General features: G+C 40.9%; 2 pseudogenes; both read left to right on the top strand.

Annotated features, from left to right (window-relative positions):
- The first annotated feature begins 841 nt into the window (after positions 1-841).
- LOC102860893 lies at positions 842-1,895 on the top strand (annotated as a pseudogene).
- A 1,973-nt stretch (positions 1,896-3,868) lies between these two features.
- LOC102860483 lies at positions 3,869-13,286 on the top strand (annotated as a pseudogene).
- The last annotated feature ends 238 nt before the right edge of the window (positions 13,287-13,524 follow it).

The following is a 13,524-nucleotide window of genomic DNA, read 5'->3' as shown; positions in this document are numbered from 1 at the left end:
GTTGCATAGCATTCCATCATATGAATGTACCATAATTTCTCAATCCATTTTATTGTGGTTGGACATTAGGGCTCTTTCCATGTTCTTTTTCTGATGCTTCCTGGATCATTATTCTGACTATAGTAATAGAGGAATAGTATTCCATTCTATGGAAGGGCCACATTTTATTTATAAATTAATTTGTTGATGAGTGTTTCATTTGCCTCCACACTTTGAAGGTGTAAATATGGCTGCAGGAAACATAGGTATGCAAAAGTCTGAGTCTTTGCTATCACGATTTTAGGATATATGTATAGATAGATAGATAGATAGATAGATAGATAGATAGATAGATAGATAGATAGATGATAGATAGATAGACAATCAGTAGATATATGTGGAACTCTAGTGGCTGACAATCCAAATGCAAGTGGTTCAAATCGAACAGTTGTTCCATGTTTAAGAGCTGAACCTGGGCAAGGGTTAGAGGCATAGTTTGGGATAGAGTTAGGGTTAATGTTATGGTTGTGTTTAGAGGTAGCACTTTAGACTTGAGTTTGTTCTAACAGTTGAGTTAGTTTTCAATACTGAGTTATGGCTAAATTTTAGACTATACTTAATCTTTGAATTTCTGTGGGGGAAAAAGTTAACTAATTGCAAGTTGTTTTATTTATTAAGCTAAAAAGTAAAGAATAAAGGATAATATCAACATATTAAAAATTGTTTTTGAAATGAGATTATTGGAAAAGCTAAGCAGTTTTCTTTTATTGTCAGGTCTGCTCAGAAGAGTTCAACCTAAAAGAATAGGACATACAGTAGGAGGCCATGGTTCAACCAGAAAAGGCAGCATGCTGTTCTTTCAATGAAGAATTGTTTCCAGTTACTTTGCAACCATAAGGTCCCAGGAACTGGCTTAAAGGAGAAGGCAAAAAGTGGGCTCATTTTGAAGTCGATTTCCAATGACATTTACCAAAATCTTGCTGTAGAAATTGGATCCGTGATCATATGAATGTAGAAGACAATCCAGTTCTTTTCTTTTGGAGAAAGTCTCTAAGCATCAGAATCCTTGACCAGAATGTAACCTACATCTGATGAGAGAAATGGGTATAAAGCTAGAAGAAAAAGTAGAGGGGGAACCATGACATGGGCAGCATCAATTTACAACATCTTTACAACTAAGAGAAAGTGTTATAAGACAGAAAATCTGAAATTAATTGTGGAAAATAGAAATACTGTAAAACCCCAGCTGGATATGCAGGCTACTAAAAGATTTAGCCTTTTACTTCATGGACAGTTTAAGAATGTCAGGAAATAGTTCAAAGTTTGACCAGATTTACCAGGACTGTACTTTATTGTGCAGTACAGATAGGACCTTCTTGTCATCCTTGTTAAAGAGCCCTTCTCAAGAAATCAAGGTCATTACTACCACACCTTCCCTTAGGAAAAAAAAACCCTTTTGGAAAACATCCCACTGTGACCTGTGAAGTGTTAATGAATGCTACTGCCACAGAGTATGCCACTTATCATGTGATTGATAATCACATTAACCTGATAAATCCAGCAGAGGAGACAGTGCTTCCTGGAATAAACAGCAAAGCCAAAGAACGACCACCTTGGGAGGAGATAGGTGGCAAAACGTCAAAGTTCAGTATACACACTACCTTTAATGTCTTAGATGGACAATCACAATTGGAAATATAAAAAATGGAAGAATTCAAGTCTATAATATTGAGACACCTGATCATTGGTTGCCACTAGAAGTACATGACAAATCAATTTCAAGTTTTATTGACAGTACGTTTAACAGCGTTGAAATTACCGTACAAACAAATTTATTACTTGGAACATGTCTAGAAGACTTGTATATAAATGAAATATTCTCTGTGAACACATTAAGAGAAGAATGTAACTTTTAAAAAAAAATGCAAACCCATTATCGACTGTTGATGGTTCAAATGAGAAAATAAAAAATAAAATTAAAATATTGAGAACTCATGCAATATTATTCAAAATGGTTGACTCTGGAGAACATTATGCTGAGTGAAATATCCCAGTCACAAAAGGACAAATATTACATGATGCCATTGTTGTAGAATGGGACTGTCCTTGAGGTTGGGGAGAGACTGAGTAAGATGGGTTCAATAATGTATACTGCACTGAAACAGAGGAGGGAGAAAACTGTTTAAAAGAGATATATAACTAGGTATTTCTGTCATCACAGGAGACTAGAGCGAGGGCTACATGGTGGAGGGGACCTGGGGGAAGGTTTGTAAAACAATGAAAGAATCTTTTCTTTTACTTTTCCATAATTTTTGGACTCATGTACTTATAACTTGTTAGTCAAATTTGTGTCTTCTAGGTTGCAACACCCCCATGATACATCTTCAAGGATATGAACATGTACGGCCAAGCACAATCAATAAGCGTGCATCTAAATTCCAAAATCAATCTCCATAATAGTCTATGGGTTTCCTACTGCCAAAGGGGCCCTTTAGAGTAGTGAGAGAAGATCTTCACCCTGAAACCCACAGCGTCCCTTTTCAGCACGAAGTAGCTAAGAGAATACGCCATCCCCTTTTCCTTATGACTCAGGGTGAAGTCTCTCTCAGGGAGGAGTGATAGGGAATGGCAAAGGACACACTGACGAAGATTAATCAGAACTGGCTTTGACAAGCACTGTGGCATTTGGACAAGAACAAACTGGGAGGAGGGTAGAGAGAATAGTGCAACAATGAATGAATGGAAACCCAAAATCTCTGTAAATGTTTATGAAAATTAATGAAATATAATTATAGAAATTTAAAAAAAATATTGAGAAGAAAGCAACTTAAAAAAATAAAAGCAAACCCATCATCAACTATTGAAGGTTTAAATGAAAAAAATTTAAAAATTGAATGTACTTTTTTGTCTCCTTGAAAAAAAAGAGCATCTTTCAGTAAACAAAAAAGTGTAGGAAATCCAGGTATGCATAAAACTAAGGGCTTAAGAAATGGCCTTCTTGACTTCACCTAAAGTATTAAACGCCGAAGACCTATGACTAGTGATTCACTGAACATTCAAATATAGTAAAGCTTCACTTTTGTAAACAGGAGAAGTAGATACTCATTCACTTTATTAACTTAAAATAACAACTACAGTTGATACAAATGAGATTTTTCTCTCTCAGTGACACAAGAATTGACAAGTGAGGCATAAATAGGTGCTAAGTAAGATAAAAACACAGATTTCTCAGAACTGGCCTTTTCCAATGCTTAGTGATCCACTACTTGTTCTTAAGGAAGAGCATTTCCCATCTTGAAAGAAAGAAGCAGAGAATTTCAGCTGTCATTTCACCTAAAGGATCCTGGACGTGAGTTTCCATGAAAGTCCAGGGAAGGCAGCAGCCAGCCTGGCACATCAACCCACCAGATTACAGCTCAGCGTTCTGTGACCTGCCTGTCTGCAGGGACAAAGAGGGGCTCCAGGCAAAGTGTTCTTTCCTGACACAAAATCCAAAATAAAACAGTACCATCTACACAGTGTCATCTCCCACAATCTAGTAAAAACCCTCTCCTCTTCTCTGGAATAGAACATCTTACCAAACCCACTGCAAAACATCTGAAAGGTATCAACAGGGCATCTCCCTCCAAAGTACAAGGCCCTAAACTAAAGGTCAACTTCAAAGATGGGGGAGGGGGCGCAAATCACCACTAGCCTATGATTTGTATTTATTTACTTTTTAGCAAATAACACATATTCCTCATACCATCCTCCCCATAGGCAGGACCCAACTGTTGTCATCATGACCACCCAGTTCCTCCTTCTCACTCACCACTTTCTCCAGGTCCCCAGGGCGTCCCTCTGTCCTCCCTTCAGCCTTCCAGGCACTCTGGGCTCATCAATACCAACAATGGGGCTCCCCGCCCCTCGTGTGCCCTCCACATCTCCATGGTGGACACCACACATTCAGGCTGAGGAGCAGGCCCAGCTGGGCCATGGCCAGGGAACCAGCCTTAGGACCCTGAACTGGGAGAGGGGGTAGGTAATCTGTGACCACTATACCAGAGCCTCAGCAGGTGGAGGCCTCAACTGGGCCACCATCCCTTCCACCCAGGGAGGAACCATTAAGGAAAAAGCTGGGGGAGAGGGGACTGAGTGTGTGACTCTGACTTGAAGGGAGGGGCGGGGCTTCATGACCTTAGAGAAGGGGGAGGGGACAAGAGAGGGAAGCAGCTGCTGAAACCCCAGGAAGGATTAGGAATTTGGGACAAACCCGCAGAGATGGAGGGAGACAAGGAGGAAGAGAGGCAGCGGAGAAGAGCTCCATATGGTGTACTCGTCACTTGAACGATCAGACCAGATTTTCAGGAAGCTCTGGTCTCAGTGGTCAGGAGTTGTGTTGCCAAGGCAAAGGTGTGAGACCAACTGATCTGTGGGGAAAAGATGGACAGTCACCTCCTGTGTGGTTTACTGCCTCTGAAAACCTGCTGGATAGTCAGCAATAGGGGGGTTCCGACTGCATGCTACACAACAACAGCAACATAAAGTAACTGTATAATTTATCACTCAAATAAAATCAGATTGAGAGTCAGAGGGTACTTAGTACTACTGTCTCTGGAAGAGCAGATATCAACCCGGATAGTCATGGGCAAATTGAAACATGGAATCACCTTGGCTCTAATGTTATGTATCATTGAGTCAGAACTGGCTAATAGTTAATCTTCTAGTAGTTTTTCAGAGGTTTCAAAATGCATGGTAGGAAAATGCTCATTTTTCTTATGCAGAGCAGCTGGTGATTTTGAACCTTGTGCCTTTGGCTTGGCTGCACAACTCCTTACTGCTAACCCACCAGCTCTAATAGCAGCAGGGAAAATTCTGACCTACTCAGGGCTTGGAATGAGGGAAAGTTCTAGTGCCTGAGTTTGTGTCAGGACAAGCCAGAGTCAAGAAAGAAGCTCTCTTATAGAGAAGTTCTAAAAATTTTCAGTGAAAGCTGTCAGGAACTGGACATTGTTTACACTGTCAAGGTCCACAAAGGTGGACCACCCCTTCTCTTTCTTAATAAAACACATTCACTCTGAAGCCCACAGGGATTGTGGTGAGAAGTTATCCCTACCACAGGAAAGACGGGGTCCCCTTAGACCTCAGAATCTAACAAAATCAATAGTCTGCTCAAAACAAAAGCAGAGTCAAGGAGCGGCTGTCATCTACAATGTCTGCTGATGGAGCAGGAAATGTTAGAGGAAAACTCACTTAGCGTAGATTACTTGAGAAATTAATCTTGTTTTTGTGGTCTTTTAACTCTTGAACCCCGGGGACCAGTAACTCCGAGGAGGTTCTGTGTGACAAAGGAACTATGGGGACGTCAGTCACAGTGTTGGGCACAAAAAGATGCTGGGGTCATCTGGTTAATTTTTAGTTTGAAGGACTTAGATATATGGGGTCAGTGCTTAACTATCAAAAGAAAAACAAGTTATTTGTGATATTTATAAACTTTTTAGATCAGTAAGATCAGGGGACAATATTAACACAGATTAAAAGCATCTAGAAATAGCAAATGACAATTCAAAAATACCCACTGCATTGGAAATGACCAAAAGAAATCCATATTTTCTGTAGCAAATGCTTTTGGAAATGGACAGAGAGTCAGTGGTATTTCAGGGATACCATGCTTTTGTTGTTGCTGTTAGTTGTTGTCAAGTCCACTCCAAAACGTAGCGACCCTGTGTAAAACAGGATGAAATCCCACCTAATACTGTGAGATCCTCCCATGGTGCTTAATCCAGTGCTGCTGTCAATGTCAGTTTATCTCATTGAGGATCTTACTCTCTCACAGACTCTCTATTTTTCCAAGTTGTAATGTCTGAATCCTGGGGCTGCATCCTCCTTGTAACATAACCAGTGTGCATGAAATGAAGTCTCAATATATTTGTGTCTAGTAGTAATCTAGCTGCACTTCTTCTGAGATAGATTTGTTCTTTTGTCAGTCCACACTATATCCAATATTCTTTGCCAGCATGGCAACTCAAAGACATGAATTCTTCCTTGATCTTTCTTATTCATTCTCCAACTTTTGGAAGTGTGTGAAACAATTAAAAATCCTATGGCTTAGGACAAATGTACATCAGTCTTTAAAGTTAGTTTTGATCTTCAGTATTTGAAAGAGGTCCTTCACAGGTTTCCCAAAGCAGCACTTCTGTTTTATTTCTTGACTTGTGCTACCATGGTTGTTGGTTAGTGACAATTTGTTTTCTTTAATTTGAGGTACAATCCACACCAAAACCAGTAGTCTTTGATTGAACAACATGATAGATAAATATCTTCACTATAACTTCTCATAGGTGATTTTTCTCTAGTTTGAGGAGTCTGTGTTTAATCTTGAACCTGTCAATATGACCCACAATGCCACATTTCTTACCTGTATCTGAGACTTTGTTGTCCCCTCTTTCTCTTCCACAGGAATAGTTGCTTCTTCTTGCTCATCCACTGATTTCTACAGAAAAAGGATTAATAGGGAGTATATTTGTGCTTTATTGACTGCATGAGCATCTACCCACAGGTCATAACAAAATACAATTAACACTGAGAAGAATGGGAATACCAGAACACTTAATTGTGCTCTTGTGAAACTTATACCTAGACCAAGAGGTTGTTATGTGAACAGAGCAAAGGAATACTGTTATTGTTATGTGCTGCTCTATCTATGTGGCTTAAAATTAAGAAAGGAATGGGTCAGGGTTGTAGCCTCTCTCTATACCTGTTCAATCTGTATGCCAAGAAAATTATTCGAGAAGCTAGACTCTATAAAGAACAATGTAGCATCAAAATCTGAGGAAGTCTCATCAGTAACCTATGTTATACAGAAGACATAGCCTTGCTTGCTGAAAGCAGGAGGACTTGAAGAGGTTGCTTCAGCAGATTAAAGACTATATATAACCTTTAATATGGGTTGCCTCTCAACTCAACGTCAAGAAAACAAAAATTCTCACCACTTGTCTTAAAGCAACATCATGATAGATGGAGAAGGGTTTGAAACTGTCAACAACTTCATCTTACTTGGATCCGCAATCAATTATTGGTACTAGCAGTCAGGAGATCAGGAGACATATTACACTGAAAAAGTCTGCCAGAGGGATGTTAGTTTGAGGACTAAGGTGCACCTCATTAAGGCCATTATCCCCCCCCCACTTTATAAATCAAGTGTTTTATTAGATAATGACCCAAACCTCGGAAGTGCTAGTGCATCTCTATCAGCAGGGAAACAAGATCCCCATACTTTGAGATCCTGATGCTGCTCAGTATTAGCTGCATGAGTAGTGATGTAGGTAAAGATGCCACCAAAGATCAGATCGTAAGGGAAAAACATTTAATGAACCAACCTCCATGTAATTAACGCAGCCTCAAGCCACCAGGACGCAAGCCCTCCCAACACCCTTAAACTTCTCCTCAGCTCTTCTGCTGAAGAATTTGGCCTTCACAATGCCTGGTTGTTTCGGGAGCTTTCCCTTCCCCAAAACTTTGTTGTAACCCTATAGAACCACACCAATGATGGGAGCAACTCCAGTCTTGCTTTTTGGAGCATTTACCCTTGTCTGCTCACTGACCAACATCCATAATTTGTCAAGGTTGACAGTTGGGCATAAGCTCTGATTCCTCTTCAGGTGGTAATGTCTCATACCAACCTTTCCAAAATAACCTGAATGGTATTTGTCCAAGTTGATCCTGTGGTGATATAAGCCACCAGCATTTCCTCCGCCTCCAGGGTGCTTCAGGTGCATCTCGAAAGGGCCATGGCCGTGCCTCACGTGGCCCCTAAGTTTCCGGGTCTTCCTTGGTCTTGATGACATATCGGTTGCCTACATGAAAAAGAGGGCCATTACTTTTTCAATCACTTGCTATACCACTAGGAGTGGGACAGTGAATAAGAGTGGCACAGGAAGAATTGATGCCTTTGAGCTGCAGTGGTGGAAAAAATTACTGAATAGCTCATGGACTGCTAAAAGAACAGAAATGTGTGGGAAAAGGTGCAGCTGAGTGATCTATAGAGGCAAAGATCATTAAACTTCATCTCACATACTTGAGGCATGTTGTTACGAGAGGCAATTCGTTGAAACAGGACACTGTGCTTGGAAAGTTGGAGAGATGGCAAAAGAAAGGAAGATTCGATCAGGTGACTTGACACAGTGACTACAGCAATGGGCTCAATTGTGTCAGAGATTGTGAGGATGGCATTAGAGAGGACAGGGTTCAGATCTGTTGTGAGTCATACTCAGGTCACTGGCAGTTAACAACAATACAATAATTACACATGTTGTGCACTGAAAGAAACTAAGAAAGAAACAGACAATTTAGAGGTACATAGGACTGACTGTTACCCCATTGGTCACTTATACAGTGTCAGTTTCACTCGCTATCTCTGAGTTCCAGCATTTGAATCCATCACAAGGGGGATATAAGTACCAGTACATTATTCATAAGATATAGACTTTTCTCTGCAAAGTATGCAGATATACTTTTCCTAATGAACTGAGTGCCTTGTGGTAGAAAAGGATAACTTTCTGTGTCTCTGGCTGGAGAAGAGCAGACAGACAGATGCACACACATGTCATCTTATGCTTAGTACCTTCTCCACACACTGCTGCTTGCTGCTGCTAAGTTCTAGCAACCTAGAAACTGCAAGTCTTTCTCCACTCATATCTCAACTACAAGTCTTCCTTTTTTTGTCCTGGGGTCTACCTGGCTTTTTCAACTGATGGCTGTATTTTGCCAAGTACACTAACAACCAGTCAGCAGGATTGGCCCTTTTCCCATAAAGGCTTTCTAAGTGGTGAGGGATGTCCTACAGAACAACAAGGAACTGATAAAACTGTCACTATCCAGCAGCGAGTTGGAGCTCTGTGGAGGTGGCAGTGGGTACCAGTGGTGGCTGCAGCAGCAACTCCTCTGAACTGAGAGTTTTCAGCCATTCACACTCCTACCTCCCCTTTCCCTCCCCCGTTTGTGTTTCCCTTCCCCTCTCCCCTCAATTCCACATCTCCAAAGACCAGATCCTGAGGAAGCAGCTGTGATAGCAGGTGATGAGTTCTCAGTAAAGACTTTTCATTTCTCCCTCCCCATCTCTTCCTCACTCTATCAATATTATTCTTTTGAAGATTTCCTATCAAGCCATCAAAGTGAAGGTGATTGCAGACTAGGTGCTTCTCATTCCAGTGCTTCTTCGGAGGAGGAGGAAATAGGGGTAGACCTCAGTATTATCTGGAGACTGCTGGTAAAGGAGAGCTCTGGGAAAAACCCCAGGGGAAAATGCTCTGAAGTGGATTCCTTCATGAAGCTCCACAGCCAACAACTCTGCATGGTCACCAGACTTTATGTAGCTTCTATATCAGGTTCTAATCTCCTATAGAAAACAAAATGGGTTTCCTTTAACATTAAAGAAATTTTCTAACGTATAATATACATTTTATAACAAAAAAGGGTTTTTTTCTAGGGTTTATGTGTTTCATTGACTACACAAAGGCTTTTGGCTGTGTGGATCATATCAAACTGTGGCTGACTCTGAGAAGAATGGGAATCCCAGAACACTTGATTGTGCTAATGAGAAACCTATACTTGGACCAAGAGGCAGTCGTCAGAACAGAGCAAGGAAACACTGCATGGTTCAAAATTGGGAAGGGCGTACGTCAGGGATGTGTCCTGTCTCCATACCTTTTCAACCTATATGCAGAACAGATTATCCAGGAGGCTGGGCTCTATGAGAAGAAATGTGGGGTCAAGATTGGTGGAAGACCTATCAACAATCTGCATTATGCAGATGAAACAAGCTTATTTGCTGAAACTGAGGAGGACCTGAAGCTCTTGCTGCAGAGGGTCAAGGACTGCAGCCTCCAATATGGGTTGAGGCTCAATGTCAAGAAGACAAAGATTCTCACCGCTGGACCAACTGGCAACACCAAAATGGATGGTGAAGAGATTTAGATTGTTCACAGCTTTAGTTTGCTTGGCTCCACAGTCAACACTCTTGGCACCAGTAGCCAGGAAATTAAAAGAACTGTTGCCATGGGAAAGTCTGCTGTTAGGGACCTCTCTAAAGTACTCAAGAGCAATGGTGTCTCTCTGGAGACTAAGGTGCATCTGATATAGGCCATGGTCTTTGCGATCACTTGTTATGCATCAGAGAGTTGGACAATGACTAAGGAAGATAGAAGGAGAATTGATGCCTTTGAGCTGTGGTGCTTGAGAAGAGTATTGAATGTACCATGGACTGCCAAGAAAACAAACAGATTCATCCTGGAAAGGGATAAACCGGGCAGCTCCCTGGAGGCAAGGATTCTGAGGCTCCGTCTAACATACTTTAGACATGTAGTAAGGAGGGACCAGTCCTTGGAGAGGGACATCATGCTTGGTAGGGTGGAGGGATAGCACAGGAGAGGAAGGCCCTCTACGAAGTGGATTGATTCAGTGACTGGGTAATCAGGATGGGTGTATAGGAGACAGTGTGATTGTAATAGGACAGAGCAGAGTTTAGGGCTGTTGTACCTAGGGTCACTATGAGTTGCAAGCAACTTGACGGCACATAACAACAACATACTGTCCCGCTATGGTTCTGTTTTGTATGACTACATTTAAATAAAGTTAAGCCCAGAGTTTTTATAAAAAAATAAAAACAAACTTCACAAGTAAATGGAAAAAAATGACATGTTGCAAACTTCAGGGAATGAAGAGGAATACTAAATAAGCCAACTCCTGAAAAGTTTGACAAGCTATGCTTTGAGAGCCTCAATGTGAGTGTAGAGTCTAATCTCATCCTTAAAGTGGTCCTACTGCTGATTGCCTTAGGAGAAACAAAGTATAGCTCACTGTAAGTTCAGCTATGTCTGTGACTGACAGAAGATGCACCAAACTTTGGTGGCCTAGCAGCAGAAAGTTAACCAGGACAGAAGCAAAGCACAGCAGGCAGACACCTCTTAATTTCAAAATCACAAGATAAATTTGAAAACTGAACCAGAAATGTTAATGTCTACCATAAGAGTGAAAGTCTCTTCCTCCAAAAGCAGGAGATACAAAGAGCTGTTGCTAAGATCAAGATATTGGGGAATGTGGAATTCATTGGAGAACTTGACAAGCTTGATCTTATTCATGAATTTATTCTCTTTGTAAGTGCATCAAAACACTTTTGGAAAAGAAGAGAGTCCAACTCAAAGATATGGCAGAGAATTTGGAGTGCCTCTGTAAGATAATGAGGACAGTGGAACTGTGATTAGACTGCGAACGAGCCAAATCCTTAATGGATCAGTACTTTGCCTGAATGTGCTCCTTGATGTTAAGTAAGGAATTGCCAGCAAGAAGTAATTTCCTGCTGCGGGATGCCATAGAGTTGCAAGAACACCACTGGGTTCCTCTCTAGGTTTTTTTTGACAATGGACCAAAGACAAACAAATTCATCAAGATGTGGTAAAAGATCTAGGAGTGTTTATCCCTGCTCCTGTGCTCAAGGGATGAGAAGTGACTTCTTTCTGGAGGGACTGTTCATTTCACCTAGAATGAAAATAGATATGGTCCTACTTGGAGACTTGCTGATATGTTTGGAACAAATGCTAGGTAGCAGAATTGGTACTAGCCCAGGAGTTACTCAGATTTTCACCCACCATGGGACATCATCATTCAACTCTTCAATGGCTGTAGAGGACACATCATGCCTACCTCTCACTCGCAGTTTGGAGAGATGGGAGGCAAATTTATGAAAGGCCAGGAGCTAAGCCAGCTCTACTATAACCAGAGTCAAGGACTCTTATACCACATACAAGGACATTCGAAGGATATGCGGCTTCTGTTTTTGCAGAAAGGACAGTTTAATGTAGATGAAATTAGCCGGAGGCCTACTCAATCTTTCCTAATGAATAAAAATCATTACCCTGTCTTTTTGCTGGCTCTTCCCATTTCCTTTTCATCCACCAAACTGTGCAACCTTGTGGTAATGATGGGCAAGGTCCATTGGTGATTAATTTTATAAAACATAATAATGCATGAGAATGATTGTATGAAACACAATAAGAATAAAGGATAATATAAAACACAATGTATACAAAGTACAAGCAAACCAATAAGAAAAATAATCAATGTCAAAGCATCTGCTCCAGATAACTATGATTCCTCCTAGTGCACAACCACCAGGCACTCAAACACCACCTCTGGGAACAGACACCTCAGCGTGGTCTCAAAACTAATCCACCACTTACCCAGGAAAAGCTGGCAAGAGCAGCAAAAAGCCACCACCATCAAAGGAAGAGCTACTGAAATTAACTGAGACTGTTGTGACTGAGTATCTCATCGTTGAAATGCAAATGAGGCTGTCAGTGGTGTAAGAGAAATGAGGGTCCCTGAACACTTTCTTCCTGAGATGTTAAGCAAAGTAATCACCTTGCCACTAGATAGGAGGGATGAAGATAAAGAAAAAGCAAGTTCGTAAATCAGTTTACACAAACATGAAGGAATAGCCACACGTGAAAATTTCCTGCAGGCTTTCCTGAATGTATTGTACCAGTGCTCCAAACTGGATGTTGACATCCCCTTGGTGAAACCTTATTTAGAACAGTTTGCAACTTGTGCCATTACTTCAGAGCTGGTGAGCATTTCAGAACTAGCTTAACCGCTAGAAAGTGGCACCCATTTTCCTCTCTTCTTACTTTTCCTTCAGCAGTTAGTCAAACTACAAGATTGAGGATGGTTAACAGAACTTTTTCAACAAAGCAAGGTCAATATGCAGAAGGTGCTTCCAGAAATTGATCAGAATAGATTGAAAGTTGCAGATTCTTGAAGGAAAGGGACTGAGTTTCCTATTGACACTTCTCAAGCTAGAGAAGGTACTATTAAAGCAAATAATGCTGCATCTGTCCCCTCAAATCGTATACAAATGGCTTAAAGATAACATTTCTCCTAAGCTTCATGTAGAGAAAGGATCTATGAACATTATAATGAATAGCTTCTTGTGTATTTCTAGTGAAGTAAATCCACCCAGTGACAAAACAGAATCTTCCTCTGCTCCTTGCAAAGAACAATTAGAGCATGAAAAATAATGGCTGCTTCCTTTGAAGCCAATAATGCAGAAATTCCTCCATGATCATGTTGATCTACAAGTCAGTGCCCTGTTCTACTGAATGCACTGTTAGAACAGCAACTTCCCAAAAGGCATGTTCAAATAAGCTTTTTTAGCTTGGAAAGCAGATAAAAACCAAGAGTTTCCAGGAAAAAGCAAGATTTTGCTCCAAATGAATCAGTGGCTAACCTGACTAGAAACTGCTAAAGAAGAATCAGAGGAAGAAGCTGACTAAAGAACCAACCAAATCCTTAAGTTGTACAAAACATGCTGTCACTGACATGCAACTGTATTTGCCGTAATCATGGAAAGTTCACTCCACTCACTGTAAGGGTTTCACAGTGTTTAAAGCAGAAGCATGTCAGTAGGATTTTCTTCTGCATAAGGTATTTTTGTAGTGCAGAGGGTCAAGGACTGCAGCCTTGAGTATGGACTGAGGCTCAATGTCAAGAAGACAAAGATTCTCACCACTG

Source organism: Elephantulus edwardii, unplaced genomic scaffold, assembly GCF_000299155.1.
Source record: "Elephantulus edwardii isolate Elephantulus edwardi_28Jun2011 unplaced genomic scaffold, EleEdw1.0 scaffold00324, whole genome shotgun sequence".
Taxonomy (NCBI): domain Eukaryota; kingdom Metazoa; phylum Chordata; class Mammalia; order Macroscelidea; family Macroscelididae; genus Elephantulus; species Elephantulus edwardii.
Note: the sequence above shows the minus strand (reverse complement) of the source record. Positions and strands in the feature narration are given on the sequence as shown.